This window comes from Mauremys mutica, chromosome 7, assembly GCF_020497125.1.
Source record: "Mauremys mutica isolate MM-2020 ecotype Southern chromosome 7, ASM2049712v1, whole genome shotgun sequence".
Classification (NCBI taxonomy): domain Eukaryota; kingdom Metazoa; phylum Chordata; order Testudines; family Geoemydidae; genus Mauremys; species Mauremys mutica.
The window spans coordinates 115,063,683-115,087,607 of NC_059078.1; the positions used below are offsets into that span (position 1 = coordinate 115,063,683).

The 23,925-nt window shown below is 43.7% G+C and overlaps 1 long non-coding RNA gene across 1 annotated transcript in view; it reads left to right on the top strand.

The window, feature by feature from the left end:
• Positions 1-371: 371 nt before the first annotated feature.
• Positions 372-23,925, top strand: part of LOC123374896 — a 34,951-nt gene continuing 11,397 nt past the window's right edge. The window contains exons 1-3 of the long non-coding RNA XR_006581242.1: positions 372-439; positions 11,705-11,833; positions 19,835-19,937. This is a non-coding gene — a long non-coding RNA (uncharacterized LOC123374896). The remainder of the gene's footprint in view (positions 440-11,704; positions 11,834-19,834; positions 19,938-23,925) is intronic.

Here is a 23,925-nt window from a genome sequence, read left to right on the forward strand (position 1 = left end):
GAGGCCAACATCCTCCTGCATCTTCGCCATGTCCCCCACTCACAGCTCTGGAGTCATGCCCGGGGAAAGCACTTCGGATCCTCCCCTGCCTTAGGTTTGTATCTGATCATTATGGAGCATGCGTTTGTTGGAGCCAGTGGAAGGTTCAATAATCCACATTCCACTTGAGTCAGACACTTTTGATTAGGGCAATAAGGTCAGAAGCACCTGTCTTTACATGATGGCTCGGAAGGGTGTTTATTGTTCATTGCACGGGTAAAAAGCCAAGCCAATATAGGCCCAGTTGTGCTGACAGATTCGCGGTCGGACACGTGGTTTGGAGCAAGAATTTAAATGAGGGATCTGTTTAAAATCACGTCTCTGCCTCTCCCCTTTAAATTCCAGCCACCCAAATTCTGTTCTCCCATTACAGCCAGGGTGTTACAGAAGGCGCTGGAGGGTGAGTTTAAGACAGTCCGTCAGTCTCCGCACTCTGATTTCCAGTATTACTTGACCCTGATTATTGTCAGAGCCTTAGGTTCCAGGTGGAATGGTGGGGACGGGGAGTAGATTTTCCGTTTGGTTTTTTTTAAACATTATCTGACCGCCTTGGGGTAGGGTTATAAATTCCTCCTTTGCTTTTCACCACAATGAATCAAACAAATCCCGAGGCAATTATACGTGAAATGTTAAGCTAATTTTTGTGGGGAGAGGAGGGAATCCCACCTGTAGGTTTTTTTTAAAGACAGGTTAAATCCATATATATATCATTTTCTGTGTCATCAATAATAACTTCCTTTATTAAAACGTGAGGGCTGTGTCGAAGCTACACCCTGCCACTTTATGCTGATTATTTAAGTTGCATTTCTTTCAAGCTTGGAAAAGAAACATAAAGTGCCTTTGTCAGGTTTGCATTGGCTAATCAGGTTCACTTCCTGGGTCTCCGGCGTAGCTGTGTCTGTTTCTCTGTCAAAGTTATTTTTTGGTTGCCCGTCACAGTAGCATCTGAGCTCAAATGCTTCAATGTTTGAGCAGCAGGCAATGTAGGGGTAATATTTAGAGCCAAGGCAAATAAACACAAACCCCAAAACTATCTCCAGGGAATTTTAAAAAGGAAATAATGGAAAGATTTATACTGCTGGAATGAAACCTTGCTTTTGTAAAACCTACATTTAGCACCTAATTTGACTTGAGAATTAAGAGTCTGGCATTGATAATCTGTTGTTGTGTAGCCAAACCCAGTGGGTACATTGACACAGGGTCTGGTCCTGCAGCAGCCCTCACACAGGTGAAACTCCTATTTAACTCAAGGATCAAGCCAAGGACCCAGGTTGAACACGCAATGCAGTGTCAGCTAGGCCCATTTATGGGGAAATGCCAGCTTTCCAATGGTTATATATGAAACTGCTATACTAGGGGGAAATGAGGATTTTTTTCACTGTACAATGAGTCACTAAGGTGTGGGTTAAACAGAGCCCTAGGTACAAATATGGGTTAAATGCATCAACAAAACACTAGCTTTGATCTGAAACATCACCCCTTCCTTCATAAAGTGAATCAACTTTGTGAGGGAAACTCTGTTAAGCCCAGTCCCAGTCTACAGGGAGGTGATGAGGCTATAGCTAGCGCTGAGTGAGTAGTTCATAGCTAGTAAGTTATTTAAATTTTCTGTTCACAAATTGTCTGCCAGCTGCTCACATTTATTTGAGATTCAGAATGATCCACTGAATAATTTCTACAGCTCATCCTCCTGAGCACACCGTTGGCAAAAAGCTCATTGAAAGCTTTTGACATTTGAGTCTGATTGGCTAATTTTGACTGGAAACCAATGTCACCTGTATTCTTGCTAGTTTCTGCACTGGAGGACTGTAACTCTTTAAATCACATGTCTGGTGTGAATATTGGTGTTTCTGAATTCAATGTTATCTTTCTAGGAATATTCACTTGAAATTTGCCACTATCGTGGACTTTCCTGCTAGCAAATTTGTTTGTTAGAATATCCATGGCAAGTGAGCACAAAAGAGGTAACACAAATACCATTTTTTTGGCTCAAAGCATATTCATATAGGTTTTTTAAAGGCATTTGCCCAGCACTGGCTACAACACAGACTCTTTATGACTAACTGCCCCTTCAGGCCCCCTGTGCAAGGGTTTTGTGCCATTGGCTTTGCCTAAGTGCAGATCTAGTAGCTCCTGCAATCAAGCCTCCCCTATATTAGCCTATTAGTGTCAGTGCAGAACACACCTGGTGACATGAAGGGACGTTCAGAGGGCCCCTGATTAGCTACTCTTCCCATTCCCCACCCACAAAAGGCTTCTGCTGCACACCTGCAGGACTTCCAGGCCAGGCTTTTCACAGTGTAAGTGAATTTCACCCACAATGAGCTTCTTGCTGTGTGAGTATTAACATTTCCTGTTTGCTTTATTTAATTCATGTGGGCCTAATTCTGCACTGTGATCCATGCAAGTGGATATATATTCAATGACACCTATATAGATATATAAACATCTATTGAAGCAGTTCATTTTTAAAGGCATAATAGTCCCCGTAAAGTTTGCTGTGTAATGATTGCAACATTGTTGTCATATACTTGGATGTTTTCTAGGACACCTTCTCCCCATGCTCCATCCTACCACCTAAGGAAAGGATGGGATGGTTTCCCTGTCTCTGATGAATTCATCCACTTAGAGATAATAAAAACACTTCCAAATAACAATAGTTAGAATAGACCAGGCTGCACCAAATGGCAGATGTTTTCCAAAAAATTCCCAAGGAAGCTAGGTGCCCCAGAGCTATTTGCGTAATACTGTCAATACGCTAGGTATGTTTTCTAGGCTCAAAATATAAATAGAGGAACTGCCATACTAGATCAGCCCCAAAGTCCATCTAGTCCCGTATTCTGTCTTTTGACAGTGGCCAGTACTTTTCAGAGAACATCACCATAGGCAGATGTGTGTGGTTGGTGGTGGGGCAGATTATCCCACAAGTATGGCTGTAGTAGAGATTGTGCTTCAGGAATTAAACCAATCTTTTTGTTATAATTAATAATGACAACTGTAGATATGCTTGATAGCCATATACATACCCAGCCCCATTTTGAATCTTATTAAGTTCTTGGCCTCAACAACTTCCTGTGTCAATGAGTTCCATAGACTCATCTTATGTTGTGTGAAAAAGTATTTTGTTTGATCAGTTTTAAATTTCCCACCTTTTAAACTTCATGGAATGTCTCGTGTACTTGTTATGAGGGTGGGAGAACAGAAATTCCTAACCTACCTTCTCTAGAACATTCACCACGTCCCCTCTTCCTTGTTTCCTTTCTAATGTAAACAGTCCCTTTTAAAAAACCTTTCTAGCAAGTGGCACTTAATACAATTGCTAGCGAAGAAGTGTTGCCTTTCTTTAGTTATGGTTATGCATGAATATTTTCCTCTCAATTGGGAAATAAATTAATAGGTCCCCAAGTTCTAGACTCCTCTTCTCTTCAAATATATGTAGCCCATTGGTCAGTTCAATGCCCTGGTGTTAGCTAGGATGGAGACCATCACACACGTGGGGACTTGTCTAGCATTTAATCCCTTATATAACAGCCTGGAACTTTGGCTGACACTGGGGATTGACTCAGACCTCAAAGTTTGAGTCTCTACACATTAAGCTAGTGAGCCAAACTCTGTAGCTGTGAGTCGTAACAGATCCATATCCTCTTGCACCAGGCTCAGTGGAGGACAAATAACACATTGATGAGTGAGTTGCATACACACAGTCACGTCCATATGGCTTATTACTAGGGCCCTACCAAATTCACGGCCATGAAAAACACGTCATGGACCGTGAAATCTGGTCTCCTTCTGTGACATCTGGTCTTTTGAGTGCTTTTACCCAATACTGTACAGATGTCACAGAGGGAGACCAGCATTTCTGAAATTGGGGGGTCCTGCCCCAAAAAGATTGCAGGGGGGTCATGGTATTGCCACCCTTATTTCTACGCTGACTTCAGAGCTGGTCAGCCAGAGAGCAGCAGCTGCTGACTGAGGACCTATCTCTGTAGGCAGCAGTGCAGAAGTAAGGATGGCAATACCATATCATGCCATCCTCCCAGCCAGCAGCTGCTGCTCTCCAGCTGGCCAGCTCTGAAGGCAGCGCTGCCACCAGCAGCAGTGCAGGAGTAAGGGTAGTTGTACTGCAATCCCCCCTAAAATAACCTTGCAGCCCTCCCCCACCGCCACCCAACTCCTTTTTGGGTCAAGACCACTACAATTAGAACACTGTGAAATTTCAGATATAAATAACTGAAATCATGAAATTTGCTATTTTAAAAATCCTATGACTGTGAAATTGACCAAAATAGACCATGAATTTGGTAGGGCCCTATTTATTATGGAATAGGGATACCATTTTTGTGGGTGCATCTAGTTAAAACAGAGATATTACATCTCTATGCTGACTCACGAGAACCAGAAAGTGCACCTGACTAGAAATCAAACTGACTTGTCTATTTTGTCCCAAATACAAAGAGGAAATGGAGGGGTGGGAGGAAGGGTGTGAAGTGAGTTTGGTTTTATTTTTTCACTTTTCATAATTTAAAGTGGTACAAGTATGATAAGGAAATATAACATAAATGGGGACATATTCATCCCTGTGTACAATGACACCATTGCCATTGTGAGTTATTCTGGGGATGAATTTTAATTTTGACCATGTCCCCTGTATTTCTGCTGTTCTGAACCAGTATAAAGAAGTTCTTGCTATACTTTCAGAAGTGAGTGGGGCAAATCCAGCACTCATGCCTCACGCATTGGCATGGAAGGCAGCAGAAATGGTAGGGTTTTGCTGTGTGAGTAGGGTGTAAGGTGGGCTGGACACTTAAAGCATGCATTAAGGATCTGTCTCCTCCTGTGATGTGCAGTGACAGACAGCACTGCAGGGGCTCCCCGTGTCTCACTGTGAAGAAAATTCCCGGGTGAGGACTAGCTGATAAAGTGATGGGACCATTGAATTTGTGACCATGTGGATCCATTAGCCATTCCACCCCAGTTGAAAAGTTTCAGTTACATCCTACTTGTTCCAGTCAGTACCTAGGTTTTGAACAGAACAACAACGGGTCTGTTTGCCTCTGGTTCCTGAGGTTACTAGTTCTCCAAGATAAGTCAACAGAGACCAGCAGAAAACAAAGGAAACCAAGATTTTTATTGAGGGTACTAGAATATCCACTAGGATGCAGGAGCTACAGCAGCAACATGGCTGTTGTGTTAGCTGTGCAATGACTCTGCTGTTGATCTGAGACCTGTGGGGGAGAAGATTCCGTTCCCTGGAGGACAGCAGGCCTCCCTAGTCCATTTACTCAAGGCTGTGTGCTTGTTACAGGATTTAGTCTAATATACACTGTGATTCACTTAAGCACTGCTCTGCTACTATAGCTAAAAATATAGTGTCTCCCACCAAAATAATTATGATGATGTTGTTGTTGTTCAGGCATGGACCAGTGAAACCACACACACATACACATTGTACTATTATGTTTTCTTCTATTTCAATTCCCATCAAAGGAAAGTTCACTTTCTCTCAATGAGTTAAAATACACATAACTAACATATGTTGGATAAAATAAAGGGTTAGATGGATTCTGAACAGAACTACCCACTTGAGAAAGAGTTGCAGGATCATATCCATCTTTAAGATCCTTAAGCATCTTTTAAAAAAAAATTAAAGCACTTCAGTTCTCCTTTAAGATGAAGAATCCTAATTTGCAGAACTGTAGCACTCTTCACTTACATTCTAGCTAGTGCTCCGAAGGTGTCAAAAGGTGAAAACCATTTATAAAATGCATCCCATCAAAAGCATCCAAACTGAGGAGGGGAAACCCACCCTCATGCTCAGAAGAAAGATTTAGTAGCTTCTGGGGCACTATTTTGCACTATCCTGGAGCCTGCAGAGTATGATTTGGGTGTGGGATGGGGCGGTTCAAGATTGAGCAGGGTTGGGGCTAAGGTGGAAGGGCATCTCTTTCCTGCCCTGCCATGGTAAATTTGCCCCATAAATAATGCATCCCTGAGCTGTATTTGCTTTTGTACAGTATCCCCTTCACATTCCAGTAGAACCATGCCTGGAGGCTGTACAGAGGCATAGACTCGTTGTGCAGGTGCCCTGGCTGCCTACATATCCCCTGGAATCCACAAGGGCCTTGGGGAATCTGAGGGCTCTAGAGAGTGGGGATACCCCTGGCCTCATACATACATGGACCTATTGGGAGAAAACTCCATTTGGGGAGCTTCTCTTTCCCCAACCACCACCCACATGGATTCTTGCAATCTGTAGGAGAGTTGGAGGGGTGGAAAGAGGGTGTTATCTACCCTGAGAAACTTAAATATCTTGGCGAATATCCCTCCACTTTGTAGATATGAGCAACATGTAACAACATCTAGCACAATGTGGCCTTGATCTTATTAAGGTCTCTAAGTACTACCATAGAACAAAGAATAAATTGAGTAAATGTAGCATCTGCCATAAGGAGTAAAGAAGGAATAAACAAAGCATGAACCCTCCAAGACCATCTCCATATTTCTCTGGGCACAGTACTTCAAATATTTCCATGTATAGATGATTATTGAGGGGAATTAGTAAATAAGAAGCCATTTCGTCAGCTGGTGGGGAGGACTTTAATTGTGGTAGGGCTTCAAATGTGAAACCTTATACTGCAGACGCAGCTGTTAAAACAACAGAGTTTTATGGAAATAGTCTTGGATTACTGGCCCCATGGAGAGAAGCATTTCAAATGAAAAAGGATTGTACTTATTATTCTTTACTGAGTGGCTTATCTTTGGGGATAGATTTCTGCCCCTGCCCCCTCCAGTACTAAGATAGGTGATATTACAACCCATCCAAATGTTCCCTTTACATATTTCCAATCGCGCTTTTCCCTTTATACGGTTCTGATATGGTCTTATAAGTGAATAACACAAGACCAGGAGAAATAAAGTGGTGGTTATTTACCAACTACTTATTAAGGCCATGAACCTACAAAGACTTGTGCAGGTGCTTAACTTTACACACATGAATCATCCCATTGACTTCCAGTCTTTGCAGGATTGGGGACAAAGTGATGAAGAATTTGAAAGAATTCTGTGAGACAAACAGATTGCCATAGCTGATATGACATTACTTATTATATTTTGGGATTCATTTAGGTCATTCACACTCAGGCAAACTATTCTATTTCAAATTTCAAAGAAGAGCTGTGTGAAAAGTGCAAAAAAAAAAAAGGCTGCATGAATATTGCTTCAAATTTTTAAATGTTAAATTAAGCCCCCTGAAGAGGGCCAGCACAAAGCTTATGCACCATTCAAATCTCATGAAAGCTAATTTTCAGTACATAACCCCATAGGATGGCCTTCTATACAGTGGTGCATTTCTCCCTCACTATAAGCCACATTTGTACCACTTTTGTATTTTGTTTCCATGTACATTTGTGCTATCGAGATTTACTAGCAAAATGATTATTGGGAAATGCATTTCACAGCTACATACATGAGTATTCTTGGAAATTGGATTTTAAATTTATGTGCAAGAAGATGCACTGGAAGTGCTGGCATATTCATCCAGTCAGGGAACAGAAACAATACTATGCAATGTCTCTAATAGCACAGCTTGAATTTCCAAGAGTTACAATCAAAACCTAGAGTAAAAATATCCAAAAAGTTACTCGAGGAAAGCTTATTAGTAGGTAAAAGACTAAACTCATTGAGTAAATTATTTGTTGTAAATCTATTTCAGCTAATAGTTCAAAAGGGAATATTTAGTTTTAGAATGAAAGGAGCCAAATGCTATTATTAGAATTTGTGTGTAGAACTCCCATACCTGCCAATGTGAGTCTTTGGGTGCGGATTGGTAACCGACCCAATCCGCTGGTAATATAGCCACTGCCTTCCTGTTTGGCCTCGGAAAATAGAGAATACTGGGTGTGTCACAGGGTAACACTTACATCTCAAAGTGTCAGCCAGAAATGATTCCAGAGCATCTCTCTCTGAGGCTGGTAATATTGGAACCAAGTTGTGAGTCTTGCCTGTAGTTTGTCACCTACTTTTGACACCAGTATATAAAGCTGTGGCTAAAGTTCTAAGTGCTCTGAGAGAGGGGTTTTAACGTACTTGACCCTAGAAGAAAAGGAGAACAAAATTAATCACCCAGGGTGCCAGTTCCGCCAATTAGGCCCTGTAATCTAGCTCTTTGAGACAAGGATTGTTTTCTTTAATGTCTGTACAGTGCTCTGTGCACCGATGGGCTATAGAAACAAATTAGTAGTAGTAATAATAATATTCCCAGGATGCCCTTATGTAGAACTGCCGACAGTCAGAATGCCACCTGCTCAGAGGCTGGAAATCAAGCCCAGTCATGCCAGCCTTGGCTGCTAAGGGAATGCATGTTATATTTTTCCAAAGCACCCCCCAAGGAAGGCTAAGCCTTTCCCGAGTAACATTGGACACTAAAAACATATCCGTGGCCTGCCAACCACGTCAACGAACAGTGGCCTTCAGCTAGCCAAGTGGAATGGCAAGACTTTCTGCAGTTTCTACACTGGGTAAACAGCTCCCCATCACCATGCTCCAGAGTGAAACCCACGTTGTATAGTCTGTCTTTGATAAATTAAGGTGGTGCTCAGATCCATCTTCCTCCCACTGGAGATCACAAAGGGACAGAAATAGGTACATCTGTACCTCTTGCCCAATGTAATGCGAGCTCACTCACCTGAGGTGTCTCAAAGAAAGCTACTATGAATAGCAGGCCATTTCCAGTCATCCTCCTGGATGTTGCTCAGAATCTAGCACAGTGCCTTCACTGTCTGGCTAATAACAGGCTGATGAGTCCTCCCACAGGGCAGAATTCCTTCCCCAACTCTCCAACCTATTGGGCACTACCTTTGAGAGATGTCTGCCTTCTGTCCAAGCAAACTTTTGACAGAACACTCAGCTAACAAATACAACTAGGATCCAAAACCTCCCACATCCTGTCAGCCAGTGTAGATTTCAAAGCATTGTGGAATGATGCACATCAATCTGTCTATGGTATTTAAAGGTGTTTTTCAGCTTTGTATCTCAGCACCAATTGCATAATGATCTTGAACCTCCATGTCAGGACAGCAAAAGCCTTGGGTAGATTGTTTGGCTGGATTGTATTCAAGACAGAAAATACACTCCAATTTTTTTTTAATTCTTGTCCTTTACTGTAGAAGCAAATAAAATATATAATTTTCATTATTTATTATCTACAGAGTAACTGTGGTATATGCCCCCTTACAGTGTACAAGCAATGTGTATTTACAGTGATATGCTTATCCTATGTGGTAGTTGTACATGCAACCCAGTGAGAAGACTTTTATAAAAAGAGTTTGAATGCACCACCAAAGAGTGGATCTAATGTGCAATTTGTTGTTGATTAAAATCTTAATAATAAGTCAGTAATGAGATTATATGTTTGAGCATCTGTTTTCATCAAGGACAATGATTTAATCAGAGTTTATAAAATAATGTTACGTTTACATTTTGGAATTTCAAAACAGCATCAGTGATTGCAATCCCAGCCTTGCTGCTACTTCTTTATCCTCCCACAACCTCAAGTGCATAGGGAATCTATCCATTTCCGCAACATATTTTGGTCTCTGTTCATCTACATGACACTCAGAAGCCTCGATTCAGCTTCTTCCTCTATTGTTATGTGTAATGTTTCTCTTGGTCATCCTCTAGCTCTTCCCAGGTAGTTTCCATATTATAATTTGATGTGGAAGTCATGCTGGTGTCTCCTAAATTTGTCCATCACTGTCTTCTTTCCATGTTGATGCTTTAGGTTGGTTTGCTCTACTCGGAATTTCTGATGTTGCAAGAAACTCTGTCCAATGGGCTCTGAGAATCTTCTGCGGGCATTTACTTTGGAATGAGTTAATCTTATCAATTTCTGGGTTCGATTTCTATGATTCTAATCCTTAAAGAAGGGCAGACATGGTGCCAGTGTTAAAATCTGTGTTTTTGTATCCATGCCAATCATGTTACATTTTAAAATCTTTTCAAATTTATGGAAGTTGTTTGCTGCTTTTTATATTTGTTGCTTAATTATCTAGCATGGTGTCACGATCATTCCATGTCTCACTCCCTAGATAGATAAAATGTCTGACATCTAGTGTTTCTCCATCTACTTTGATGGTTGTTTTGGGGACATGGATAGCCATATATTTTGTTTTCCCCTTGTTGATTAACATACGACTTGTCTGGTTTTGTCTGCCAAAAGATGGGTCTTTTCTTCCCTTAAGCAACATGTTGAACTAAGCAGGACAATGTCATCAGCAAAAGTCATCATTGGTCCATAAAATTTCTCAGTTGTATTCTGTAGTTACTCTCCTTCTGACTCTAGTCAATGACCAGTGAAAACAATAGTGGGGACATAAAACACCCTTAACTTATTCCAGTTGTCACTGCAAACCATTGGCTGATGTTGTCGTCATCTCTAACTGCACATTTGGTATTATTATACAAAGCCTTGAAGATTCTGATTATTTTTGCTGGTATTCCATAATATGCCATATTTTTCCAAAGACTGTCCTTGTGTACACTGTCAAAAGCCTTCTGGAAATCACTAAAATTAATCAGGACATCAAAAGCCTTATATAGATCACACTTTGTTCTATAATGTGTCTGAGAACAACAATATGGTCTGCACATGACCTTTCGTGGTCTAAAACCTCCTTGTTGCTCTTGAAGTTGGAGATCTATCTGTTTCTTCATACATTCTTGGATGATGTTGCCCATGATTTTCCCAGGCCCTGAGGGAAATGTGGTTCCTCTCCAGATATAATAATAATAATAATAATTAATAAATAATTAATAAATAATAACACAGCTATTCTATATTTAGAATATTTAGAATATATTCAAAGCAATAGCTTCAGGTCAGACTAGCCAGAAATGAGGCAAATTTATATGTAGGACCAGGATAAATAATAATTTCCTACTTGTTAAATTAGTTTCTCTCTGCCAGTCCACACAGTGAGTTTAAATCTTCCTACTGCCTGATAGATCCAGGAGAAAATAAGGCTCTTGGGACATCACTTCCATATAAAGCCCCAATTGACTTCAATGGGACATCTCGTATGAGTAAAGATTTACAGGATTTGGCGATTAGAGATTTTGCAAGCAACTCAACATCTATATTTTTATAGATATACACACACATCTGCATTAAAAAAATCCTTAAAACAGTCCTAACTCCGTAATGAAGCAAGGTGAGATGTCCAGGTTGGCACTGAGATGCTAGGAGAAATCAAAGTAACAGGTAAGAAGTTATCATTCTGCAACATCCTTCTATGCTGGCCAAGGCAGTGAGAATTCCAATAGCAGTGTCCAATATTAGAACAAATGTAGGGTAGATTCTTAGGAAAAAATGAAGAGATTAATGGACTGCAGCATGGAGGACCCACCTTCTGAAAGCAGAGATATGCAGAGATTGTTCAAGCAAGGCTGTAATAATGAGAAAAGCATCTGTGGAGAAACATATGGCTTTCTTCAATATGTATAGATGAAGCATCTACCCTCTCAGCTGAGGATGTAGAGATGGTCCTTGAGCAATAAGCCTTGATGGAAGGCAAAACTGATTTACCTTGGGCAGCATAGATTTTTATTGATGCATTGTTGAGTTCAAAATGACATTGAACCCTTATCTAAGACTTTTTTTTTTCTTGAGAATTCAAAAACCCCAAAAGTGAATAAATGCCAGGGCACATGGGCTGGCTGAACAAAGGCCAAGTTATAGAAAACAAGAAGCAACATCCTGTAGTCAAAAAAGAGAGAGAAGAAGAAAAGGAAAACACAGGTGAGCTTTCACACAATGTTTTCATGATTCAGTCATGAGTTTTGTTATGACCCATTAGATGGCACTCTGACCGGAACATTGTGTCCATTGTTTTATGCATTTGACCTTCTGTCTGTCTGTTTGAATGCAGTACAATGTGCAGCTGGTAAGGAAACAGTTTTCTTCCTTTTGTACTTGGATTACGTGGGCTGAGAGGCAACATTTTTAGTCTTGAGTAAGTAATAGAACTAGACAGTCTGCTGGTGAACTCATGATAGGACTTTCTAAACATGAGAATTGGGCCCCGATTACAAAGTGCTGAGGAGTGTCAATCTAAGATATTGGGTTGGCTCCTTATACAGACTGAACCAACAGTGAAGTCTGGACTCAAATTTCTTCTAAGATCAGGTTATTCAGGTCCAGAGCTTCAGTTTGGCCTCACCTTTAACCCAGATTTGGAGGGCCACATCTCACAGGCCAATTAAGAATGGAGGGGTGGCAGGGAAACTGGTAGGCTGCCCTATCTTCAAACATGCCAAGAACTTAGTAGGATTCATAAAGTATTAAACATTTTAGCAGGAGTGTTGTAAGCAAGACACGAGAAGTAATTCTTCCACTCTGATTAGGCCTCAACTGGAGTATTGTGCCCAGTTCTGGGTGCCACATTTCAGGAAGAATGTGGACAAATCAGAGAGACTCCAGAGAAGAGCAATAAAAATGATTGAAGGTCTAGAAAACATAACCTATGAGGGAAGATTGAAAAAAATTGGGTTTGTTTAGTCTGGAAAAGAGGAGACTGAGAGGGGGCACGATAACAATTTTCAAGTATGTAAAAGGTTGTTACAAGGAAGAGGAAGAAAAATTGTTTTTCTTAAACTCTGAGGCTAGGACAAGAAGCAATGGGCTTAAATTGCAGTAAGGGAGGTTTAGGTTGGACATTAGGAAAAACTTCCTAACTGTCAGGGTGGTTAAGCACTGGAATAAATTGCCTAGAGAGGTTGTGGAATCTCCATCATTGGAGACTTTTAAAAGCAGGTTAGAAAAACACCAGTCAGGAATGATCTAGATAATTAGTCCTGCCATGAGTGCAGGGGACTGGACTAGATGACCTCTTGAGGTCCCTTACAGTTCTCTGATTTATAAGCTCTATAAGATTTATATGCTTCAGGCTACAGGTCAACCTTTCAATTTGACAAGATTTGGAGGACACTTCCCTTAGGGGTGGGTTATACCATATGGTTATACCATCTGACAAGATACTAGACTAGAAGGACCACTATTTTGATCTGGTGTGGTAATTCCTATGTAAACACGTTGGAGCACATGCACAAATATGCAGACCCACGCACAGCGTGCTCTGATAGGAGTCAAAAGGGAAACTAACATTTTCCTCTATGAAAGTATCATTTTTAATAACTAATGCAGGCAGAAAAAAGAGGATAGAGTGCAACTGTTCTGTTCACAGCATACACACAGAGAAGTTATACAGAAGCATAAAATCTCTTGTTGATACAGAATACTAGAACCCAAAACAGAGAGACAAAGCAGGCTGCTCCCTAAAACGCAGAGACACAACTCATCCCACCTTACTATAAGCTATCTGGCTGCAAACTGACTACTGAGGGACCCATCTTGCACACTTCGTAAAGCTCCCTTGCCTGCAAGCAAGACCCGGAAAAAACCCTGACATGTGAAATGACAGTCCACAACTTTAACAGAGTTTTCTATATACCACAGCAGCGTTTACTGAAAATTGACATGGAAAGAAAAGTTACCCCCACGGGCTGGATGCAGGAAAACAACTGGGCAGCCAGCCCTTTATAGGGGAGTGACATGAAAAGAGATTTACTTTTTTACTGTCTCCATCTGCTGGTGGGAGGACTTTGACCCTCTATGCCAGACCTGATACTGGTTACAGTATTTGGAGAAAATCCACTGGAAAGCATAAAACGACATAGTTTTTTGAAACCTAACATGACCTTTAAATAGATACGATATATAAAGTTCCATATTCTTTAACAGTGGGGGCCTGATGCTGCAGTTCTTGTGTACCTGAAATTCTCATGACTGTAACAAGGATTTTAGCAGCATAAGGACTCCAGGATCTAAGCCCTAATAGAATTTGCCAGTTTTTGCAACTTCAGCACCAAGCTTGGATTTTTTTTTTAATTTTAAGTTTGAGCCAACTTTTAAATGAACTGTAAATATTGTATGAAGACAGACACTCAACAAGTGACTGGGACTCCAGCTGTGAAAGAAAAACTTTAGAAACCTGGACCTGCCTTAATGTGAAATTGGTCTAACTCCTAGAGCTTTTATAATGGCAAACTGTGCATGCTTTCCACCACCCACATGGCCCCAAATTTCATTATCACGTTCTGTGAAGCAGTCAAATTCTTCACTGCTATGGTCTACTTTAAAGGGTCTCTGGGTTTGCAACTTATGTAGTAGTAAGCCACAAACTAATGCTGGGTCTTGAAAACATCACCATCCTGAAAGATGGGCAGCAATGCCTTTTGGTTCAGGGCTCAATAGCCACTCATATGGGGCTGGTAGAAATGCCTAGGGCTAGTATATAGCTTTAAACTTTGTTTTGTGCATTATTGGTTTAATTTATTAGTTCATTAACAATTGGGGGGTTTATTTTGTTTTGTTTTTTAAGTGATGTGTTTAAAAAAATGCTGAAAAAAGTCCTAAATCCCAGAATTATGTAAATTTAGGTGTAGCTATGAATTGTGCACCAGGTCCCCCCCCTGTTTTTTATTTGTGACCATGTGCTTTGTAATCTATTGTTAAGTTGCACTTGCAAAAACAAAAAAGTGCAGCGCAACTCTTGTATTTGGAGGTGTAGGTATGTCTTAGCCTGTGCACTAGCTGAGGCAGTATTTCCTGCACTAACATATAAAATACACTTTGCATTTTTTATTTATGTTGGTCTGGGAATGCAGCACATTTTTGCAGCAACAAGTGTTGCTATGCTAGCAACAGGTGGAATATCTCCACTTTGCCCTCTGATACACGGCCCTTTCTACTGGCATCCAGTCCCCTTGACTGCTGTACCAGTAGAAAGGCACACGGATTGGGGACAAAGGGTACGTCTACACTACGGGACTATTCCGAATTTGCATAAACCGGTTTTGTAAAACAGATTTTATAAAATCGAGTGCGCGCGGCCACACTAAACACATTAAATCGGTAGTGTGCGTCCATGGTCCGAGGCTAGCGTCGATTTCTGGAGCGTTGCACTGTGGGTAGCTATCCCGTAGCTATCCCATAGTTCCCGCAGCCTCCCCCGCCCCTTGGCATTTCCGGGTTGAGATCCCAGTGCCTGATGGGGCAAAAATCATTGTCGCGTGTGGTTCTGGGTACAGCCTCACCCCTCCCTCCCTGAGCAGCAGACAACCATTTCGTGCCTCTTTTTGCTTGGTGAACTGTGCAGACGCCATAACACAGCAAGCATGGACCCTGCTCAGCTCAATACCGCAATCGTGGATGTTTTAAACACCTCTCGCACTCTCATGCAGTATATGCTGAACCAGGACCTTCAATCCGAGGCGAGTAAGAGGCGGATACGGCAGCGCGGCAATGACAGTGACGAGGACATGGACACAGAATTCTCTCAAACCGCGGGCCCCTGCGCTTTGGAGATCCTGATGGTAATGGGGCAGATTCTATCCATTGAACGCCGATTTTGGGCCCGGGAAACAAGCACTGACTGGTGGGACCGCATTGTGTTGCAGGTGTGGGACGATTCCCAGTGGCTGCGAAACTTTCGCATGCGTAAGGGCACTTTCATGGAACTTTGTGACTTGCTTGCCCCTGCCCTGAAACGCCATAATACCAAGATGAGAGCAGCCCTCACAGTAGAGAAGCGAGTGGCGATAGCCCTGTGGAAGCTTGCAACGCCAGACAGCTACCGGTCAGTCGGGAATCAATTTGGAGTTGGAAAATCTACTGTGGGGGCTGCTGTGATGCAAGTAGCCAAAGCAATCACTAAGCTGCTGCTACGAAAGATTGTGACTCTGGGAAATGTGCAGGCCATAGTGGATGGCTTTGCTGCACTGGGATTCCCTAACTGTGGGGGGGCGATAGATGGAACCCATATCCCTATCTTGGCACCGCAGCGCCAGGGCACCCAGTACGTAAACCGCAAGGGGTACTTTTCAATGGTGCTGCAAGCACTGGTAGATCACAAGGGACGTTTCACAAACATCCACGTGGGATGGCCAGGGAGGGTTCATGATGCTCGCGTCTTCAGAAGCACTACTCTGTTTAAACGGCTGCAGCAAGGGGATTACTTCCCAGACCAGAAAATAACAGTTGGGGATGTTGAAATGCCTGTCGTTATCCTGGGGGACCCAGCCTACCCCTTGATGCCATGGCTCATGAAGCCATACACAGGCAGCCTGGACAGTGGTCAGGATCTGTTCAATTACAGGCTGAGCAAGTGCAGAATGGTGGTGGAATGTGCATTTGGCCGTTTAAAGGCGCGCTGGCGGACATTACTGACTCGCTCAGACCTCAGCCAAACCAATGTCCCCTATGTTATTACTGCTTGCTGTATTCTCCACAACCTCTGTGAGAGTAAGGGGGAGACCTTTATGGCGGGGTGGGAGGCTGAGGCAAATCACCTGGCCGCTGATTATGCGCAGCCAGACACCAGGGAGATTAGAAGAGCACACCAGGAAGCGGTGCGCATCAGAGAAGCTTTGAAAACGAGCTTTATCAATGGCCAGGGTACAGTGTGACTGCTGTGTTTGTTGATGAACACCCACCCCGCCTTGACTGACTCATTCCCTGTTAGCAACTCACCCTCCCCCTTCGAGTACAGCTTACTTATGCAAATAAAGTCACTCTCATTTAAAAAGCATGAATTCTTTATTGATTCATTATAAAAAGAGGGAGAGAAGTAAGGGTGTGGTTTGGGAGGAGGATAGGAGGGATGGAGAAGGCCATTAAAAAAAATTCACAGTAACGACATCCTTCTGGTTGGGCTGTCCACGGGGGTGGAGTGGGCGGGTGCACGGAGCCTCCCCCCACGCGTTCTTACACGTCTGGGTGAGGAGGATATGGAACATGGTGAGGGTTGAGGGTGGTTATACAGGGGCTGCAGCGGCACTCTGTGATCCTGCTGCCGTTCCTGAAGCTCCACAAGACGCCGGAGCATGTCAGTTTGATCACGCAGCAGCCCCAGAGTTGCATCCCGCCACCGCTGATCTTCCTGCCGCCACCTCTCATCTCGGTTGTCCCTCCTGTCCTCACGTTCACTGGCCTCTTTCCTGTAATTTGAAACCACGTCCTTCCACTCATTCAGATGAGCTCTTTCATTGCGTGTAACTTCCATAATATCCGAGAACATCTCATCTCGCGTCTTCTTTTTCCTCCGCCTTATCTGTGCTAGCCTTTGGGATGGAGGAGGGATGGTTGAAAAATTTGCAGCTGCATGAGGGAGATAAATATTTAGAAAGATACATTTTACAGAACAATGGTTATACTATTTCACAGTGAACAGCAGTATTCACCACCTAGCACATGTGATTTCCCTACAAGGTCGCATTTTTTCATCTTAATAGTGAGTGCCTGCAGCTCTGGAGTAACAGATCTCACATACGCAGGTCCAGGCATCAGAATTCAGCTTGCATGCGGCCATGGTAAGCCACTGTCTTTCGGCTTCTGTAGTGATTTAACCCTTCCCCCCCAACAACGCATGGCTAATACCACGCTAGCTCCCTGCTAATCAACAACCTTCCCCCCCCCCACCCACTGCGTGTCTGGTGCCTTGGGGAAGATCGCCGGTGACCAAACACAGAAAAGATCATCGGCATTTCACTCCTCCCCTCCCCCCGCTTCGCTACGTGCAGGAAAGTTTTTTTTTTAAGCTGATGCAGTCCATGAACCCAGTAGAAAAATGGCCACCCCTCCCTTACTTAAATTCCTGATTTTTAACCAGGTTATCCTGAACGATATCACTTTGCTGAGGATAACAGAACAAGATAAAGAACGGATGCTTCTTGAATGCCAGCAGTCACCGGGACCATACGCTGCTATGCTTTGCCACGCAATGATACCTGATTACTTGCTACATGCATGGCGTGGTAAAGTGTCCTACCATGGTGGGCGGAACAAGGCTGCCTTGCCCAGAAACCTTCTGCAAAGGCTTCTGGAGTACCTACAGGAGCGCTTCATCGAGATGTCCCTGGAGGATTTCCTCTCAATCCCTGGACATGTTAACAAACTTTTCTAAGTAACTATACTGTCTGCGAATGCATCCCAAGACCTCAGGGCAAATCAATCATTAAAAAAGGCTTGCTTAAAAAAAAATGTTTGATATTTGCAAAGGTACACTCACCAGAGGTCCCTTCCATGGCATCATTGTCTGGGATAGTGGCTTGTGAGGGCTGGGAGGACGGTAATTCCGTCAGGGTGATAAAAAGCTCCTGGCTGCTGGGGCTCACGGAGTGCTGTGTGCTCTCTGCTAGGTCTTCCTCCTCTTCTTCCTCTTCCTCTTCCCCGTCTGCATAATCCTCAGCCATGGCAGAGATTACAACCCCCACCTCGGAATCCACGATCAGGGGTGGGGTACTTGTGGCGCAGCCCCCTAAAATTGCATGCAGCTCAGCATAGAAGCGGCATGTTTTTCGACCTGCCCCTGACCTTCTGTTTGCTTCTTTGGTTTTCTGGTAGCCTTGTCTGAGCTCCTTAACTTTCACTCTGCACTGCACTGAGTCCCTGCTGTGGCCTTTATCCGTCATAGCCTTAGAAATTCTTTCAAATACTTTTTCATTTCGTCTTTTGGAACGCAGTTCTGTTAGTACTGAATCCTCTCCCCAGATAGCGATCAGATCCAGTACCTCCCGTGTAGTCCATGCTGGGGCTCTTTTACGATTCTCAGGAGACTGCATTGTTAACTGTGCTGATGAGCTGTGCGTGGTCACCTGTGCTGATGAGATGAGATCTCCACGCTGGGGAAGCAGGAAATGAATTTAAAAAGTTCGCGGGGCTTTTCCTGTCTACCTGGCCAGTGCATCCAAGTTCAGAATGATGTCCAGAGCGGTCACTGGTGCACTGTGGGATAGCTCCCGGAGGCCAATGCCGTCGATCAGCGTCCACACTAACCCTAATCCAATATGTTAATACCGATACTAGCGTTACTCCTCTCGTTAGGGAGGAGTACAGAAACCAGTTTAAAGAGCCATTAAAATCGATATAAGGTGCCTACTAGTGTGGACGGTTGTGGCGTTAAATCGGTTTTACGCTCCTAAAACCGATTTAAACGCCTAGTGTAGACCAGGCTAAAGAGTGTAAGTACGATGATTTAAGTAGGTGTGTGTGATTACATCTCTTGCTAGTGGCCAATAGGAGCATGAGGACTTTTTAGCAGGGGCGGCTCTAGACATTTCACCGCCCCAAGCACGGCGGCATGCCGCGGCGGGCGCTCTGCCAGTCGCCAATCCCGCGGCTCCGGTGGACCTCCCGCAGGCGTGCTGGGGCCTGGAGCCGCCCCTGCTTTTTAGCACATCCAGCAAACACAGACACCCAGAACTCTGATTCTCTAAGCCCAGGACTCTCCTACCATAACATCACAAGTTCCTGTTCGACGCTGGCTCACAGAGCAATATCAATGATCATTCCAAGGGAGGGGATCTCAGCAATGATACTATTAAAAGGGAAAGCAGAGCACTTCTCTGGCAAGCTGTGTTTCCAGCAGAATCACTCTCCAAAGAGCATTCACTTTCAAATCAGTAACTTTCCAGTATATTTAACTTTCAAAACAACAGCAGATTTGAATGAGGCCTTTTTAGCAGGTACAATGGTTCTGTTTTTAAGGGTGGTGCAATGTTGAAGTGCATGGCTCTGAATGGGCACAATGTTGTAGTGTTTGAATGGATACAATGTTGCCATCTCAAATATGTGTAGAAGTGTTTTAGAAGTGGGTGGAAGTGGAACTCTACTCAGGCCCACTCACAATGTCTCCTTCTTTCCCCTAACAATTTCTGTGAGCCTTTTTCTCTCCCCTAGTAGTACCCCGTCTATCTCAACGTTCCCTTCCCAGCTGGCTGACTGTGAGCCCTGGATGAAATTAAGAAAATGTAGCTTCTACCAGACTGTGGCGAAATCTCCTAAGGTGGGTCACTAAAGCCTCAACACTAGAGTTGTTTAAAAATGGAATAGAAAAAGCTCTGTAGAACACAATGTACAAATCAATCACTTGGGCCCAGTAGGGAAAACATGTGATCTTACTGATTTCTGTTTTTAGAACCAGGTGGGTTAGTCACACAACACTACACTGATTCCCATTCAGTTCTGTGTTTGCACAGCACTTAACATAATGGAGCTGCCATCCTTATGGGAGGGGGAAGGTCTTGGTGTGCTACTGCAGTGCATTAGCTGTAGGAGCTGATGAGGGCACCAGCAGCCCAGAAGAAAGAGCTCCATAGGTCACGTGAAGCCCATGAGCTGTAGATTGTGCAGCAGCAGTATTGAGTTATGAAAATTTGTCTCCCTTACTGAAAATAAACAACCCAAGTCACAATAAGTGACTCCTTCTACCCTTTGTTAAATTTCACACGCATACTATACCTTTTGAAATACAAACACAATTACTGTGAACTGCAGATGACACCATTGAATTATGTGTTGTGACAATAGCATAAAATATAAGAGATGAGGCAGAAATAGGTAAATAACTGGAGGGCATGATCTCTTCTTAGTGCTTATGCGCAGCTCCCGTTAAAGCTAAAAGGAGTTAAGTGTGCAGAATAAAGGGACAACTACACTCATCTGCTAGCAGTTCTCAAACTGTGGTCCAGCTGGTACTTTTAGAAGGTCTACAGAGCTGCTTCTTTCACGACAATGAGGCAGCTCTCAGGCTTCATGAAATAACGCACTCTGCTAGCTCTGCCTCTATTCAGAACATTTTAAGAGAATCCACTTTCTGGAGTCTTGTTTTAACTCACTAAATCCCAAGATAAATAAACTACCTCCCTTGTCTTGGTACAGTAGCATCATTCCTGTCTTTTCCAGGTGTTTTCTTAGTGTAAATTTAGTCCTGAACAAAGTGCAGAAGACCCCAAAAAGTGCAGCTGGGTGTGCAGAGTTGTCCTGTAAAATAGCCTAGATTGTAGGCAACATAGGGATAGAGGAAATACCTTATTGATCAGACCCATGGTCTACTTTGTCCAGTATTCTGACAGTGGCCAGCACCAGATATCTCAGAGGAAGGGACTATAAACAGGGGCAGCTCTAAGCATTTTGCCGCCCCAAGCACAGCAGGCAGGCTGCCTTCGGCGGCTTGCCTGCGGAGGGTCCGCTCGTCCTGCGAAGCTGCGGGACCAGCGGACCCTCCGCAGGCAAGCCACCGAAGGCAACCTGCCTGCCGCTCTCGTGGCGACTGGCAGAGCGCCCCCCGTGACTTGCCGCCCCAAGCACGCGCTTGGCATGCTGGGGCCTGGAGCCGTCCCTGACTATAAACCATGCAGCAGGCAGATGTCGGATAATCTGCTTTCCAGGGAACAAAGGGAGTTTTGACACTAAAAGTCCTCTGAAATAAACAGAACAGATATCAAATGAGGGAATGTGGACAACCTCCCATCCCAGCCATATCAAACAAATATACCTCTAATATTCTCCTTGATAATGTCCTATTGTTGCTTTTTTATTGGTTTACTTGGTGTGGGGGGACGGGGACTTGGTGGCTGGGAGGAGGGGAGTCCATGTGAAGATTTTTGATCTCGAGCACTTTACCTTGGTTCCAAGCAGGGATAAGCTGCACCAATGCAAATCCCAGCTCTGCCTGATTATTGTAGGGCAGAAGTAATCAAAAGTCAGAGCACAGGCCAAATATAGACCACTAGATGCTTTTGAACAGACCCTGAAATTTTTATTTACTTATTATCATTAATGTTATTTTTTGTTATTATTTTCTCTGGAGTCTGGATCTTGACTATACCTTGACCAAGAAATTTGGATCTTGACAAAAAATAATTGACTACCCCTGCTCTAGGGGTTTGTACTAGTGCTGCTACTCATAGACCAGCCAATGTTGGGACAAGCCAGTCGAATACCATGGCTGAGGGCTCGTATATGGTAGGCAAGGCATCTTCAACACCTTTGTGTGGTTCTGTGACTTTCACAGAGAAATCACTTGCTTTCAGTGCAATATTATGTTTTGAATGAACTATATTTTCAAAAGTGAGACAACGCAGTGGCAGTAAATGGAAGAGGAGCTATTAATCTCTTTTGGTCACTTCTCTGGTCTCAGCACCAAATTTTGTATATAATTTTTTTAAAAAGTGAAATGCAATATTTTGAAATCTGCCCCTTCTGAGGGTCCAACCCAACACCCATTGCAGTGAGTAGAAATATTCCCATGGACTTTAATGGGCATTGGATCATGCCCTCAGTGAGACATTACCATGGGATTTAAGTGAGTCAGTAGAATCCCTCTATTCCTTCTAGTGGCTTAAGATGAAGGAAACCCTAAAACCCATCTGTAGCGGAGTGGCTATCCGCTCCCGCCTGGTGAGGCTTTAAAACAGCCCTGGGAAGGGGCTTTGAGCTGGGCTGATTGGGGAAGTGGCTGCAGCTGGAGGCCACGCCCCCAAACTGAAGCCCTGGCCCTTATAAGAGGCAGGGAAGCCAGAGCACAGGGAGTCTCTCTCTGGAGGCAGAGAAAGATGGGCCTGGCTGCTTAGGGCTTGAGAATAGATACCTGAGGGAGCAGGGCTGGGGGACAGGCCGAGGAGCTAGGGAAGCTCCAGCCAGGAAAGCCCCAGGCTGCGGCCTAGCAAAGGGCCATAGGTACTGTGGGTTGCAGAGGGCAGCCCAGGGGTAGGACGAAGCAGCAGGTCCAAACCCCTTTGCCTGTGATGAGTGGGCTGATACTGCAGTCTGCCCCAGGGTGTGGGGCTAGACCATGACTGTCAGTGGCCACTACTGAGGCAAAGTGGGGATAGTAGGGTGGGGGTTCCCCTGGGAGGAGGAGACCCCAATTATAGTTAAAAGGGCACCCGGTCCAGGGAGGGACGCGGGGCCGATAGTAAAGCAGGTGGATCACCGGCCTGCAGAGGGCGCTCCGCAGCTGGATTGAGCTAGATGCCAGGAGTAACCAGTAGGAGGCGCCGCGGCGGTGAGTCGACCCGTTTACACCATCACACATGGATGTTTAGAAACATTTTCTGTGATTTTTCTGCTCTGCCGCTGGTACCAATGGAAACACCCTGCCAGAGTGTTGGGAAGGTGACTGTGGGAGCTGGGAAAGAGAAATGATTTAGGTGAATCCATCTGCAGAATGGAAGATAATTCTCACTACTGTGCTCACTGGGAAATCCAACTGCGCTAATATCCTTACAGTCACATTATTGACTTCAACGGGGCTGGGATTTCACCCAAAGTTTCTTCTTTAATTTGGGTGAGCAGAATGGAATAATTTAACTTCCCTTCAGTGTTGATTTGCCTATTTCAGCTGTTGTTTTTTTACAAATGCAGGTGGGTCCTATAATGATAAAAATACAGCTTACTCCTGTTTATCCAAACAGTATGGGGGTGTGACACACCAGAGTACAATCCAGACTGAGTAGCTATGTCACCCCTGCACTTTAACCTGGGGTGCCCTTTACAATAAGTTGTTGTAGACTCCAGCCTGGACTGCTCACAAATAGCCTCCAACATGTAAGTCACTCCCAGCCATGTCTGTGTGTGTGTGTGCTGCAGCCAGCCAGATAGCCACACCTTGGCTCTTACCAACCTAGGTTATGCTGTAGGATGACCCCCAACACACCTCCAGTCCCAGATTTCCCCCCATAAATGTATGTCCTGTAGTGCCTCTCCTGGACAATACAAATATATTGAGTCCATTATTCTTTTAAGGGAATAATATGCACAAAACTTGCTACCCCAAATGGAGTTACCTGGGCACTTAAACTTGAACACAATGGATTAGATAAAACAAGTTTATTAACTACAAAGAGAGAGATTTTAAGTGAATACAAATAATGAGGCATAAAAGTCAGAAATGGTTACAAGAAAAATAAAGATAAAATGTTTACTATTATCCACTTAAGAAACTAACTTTGTTGCAAAGCAAGCTTTCTCACCACATCCTCCAGCAGATT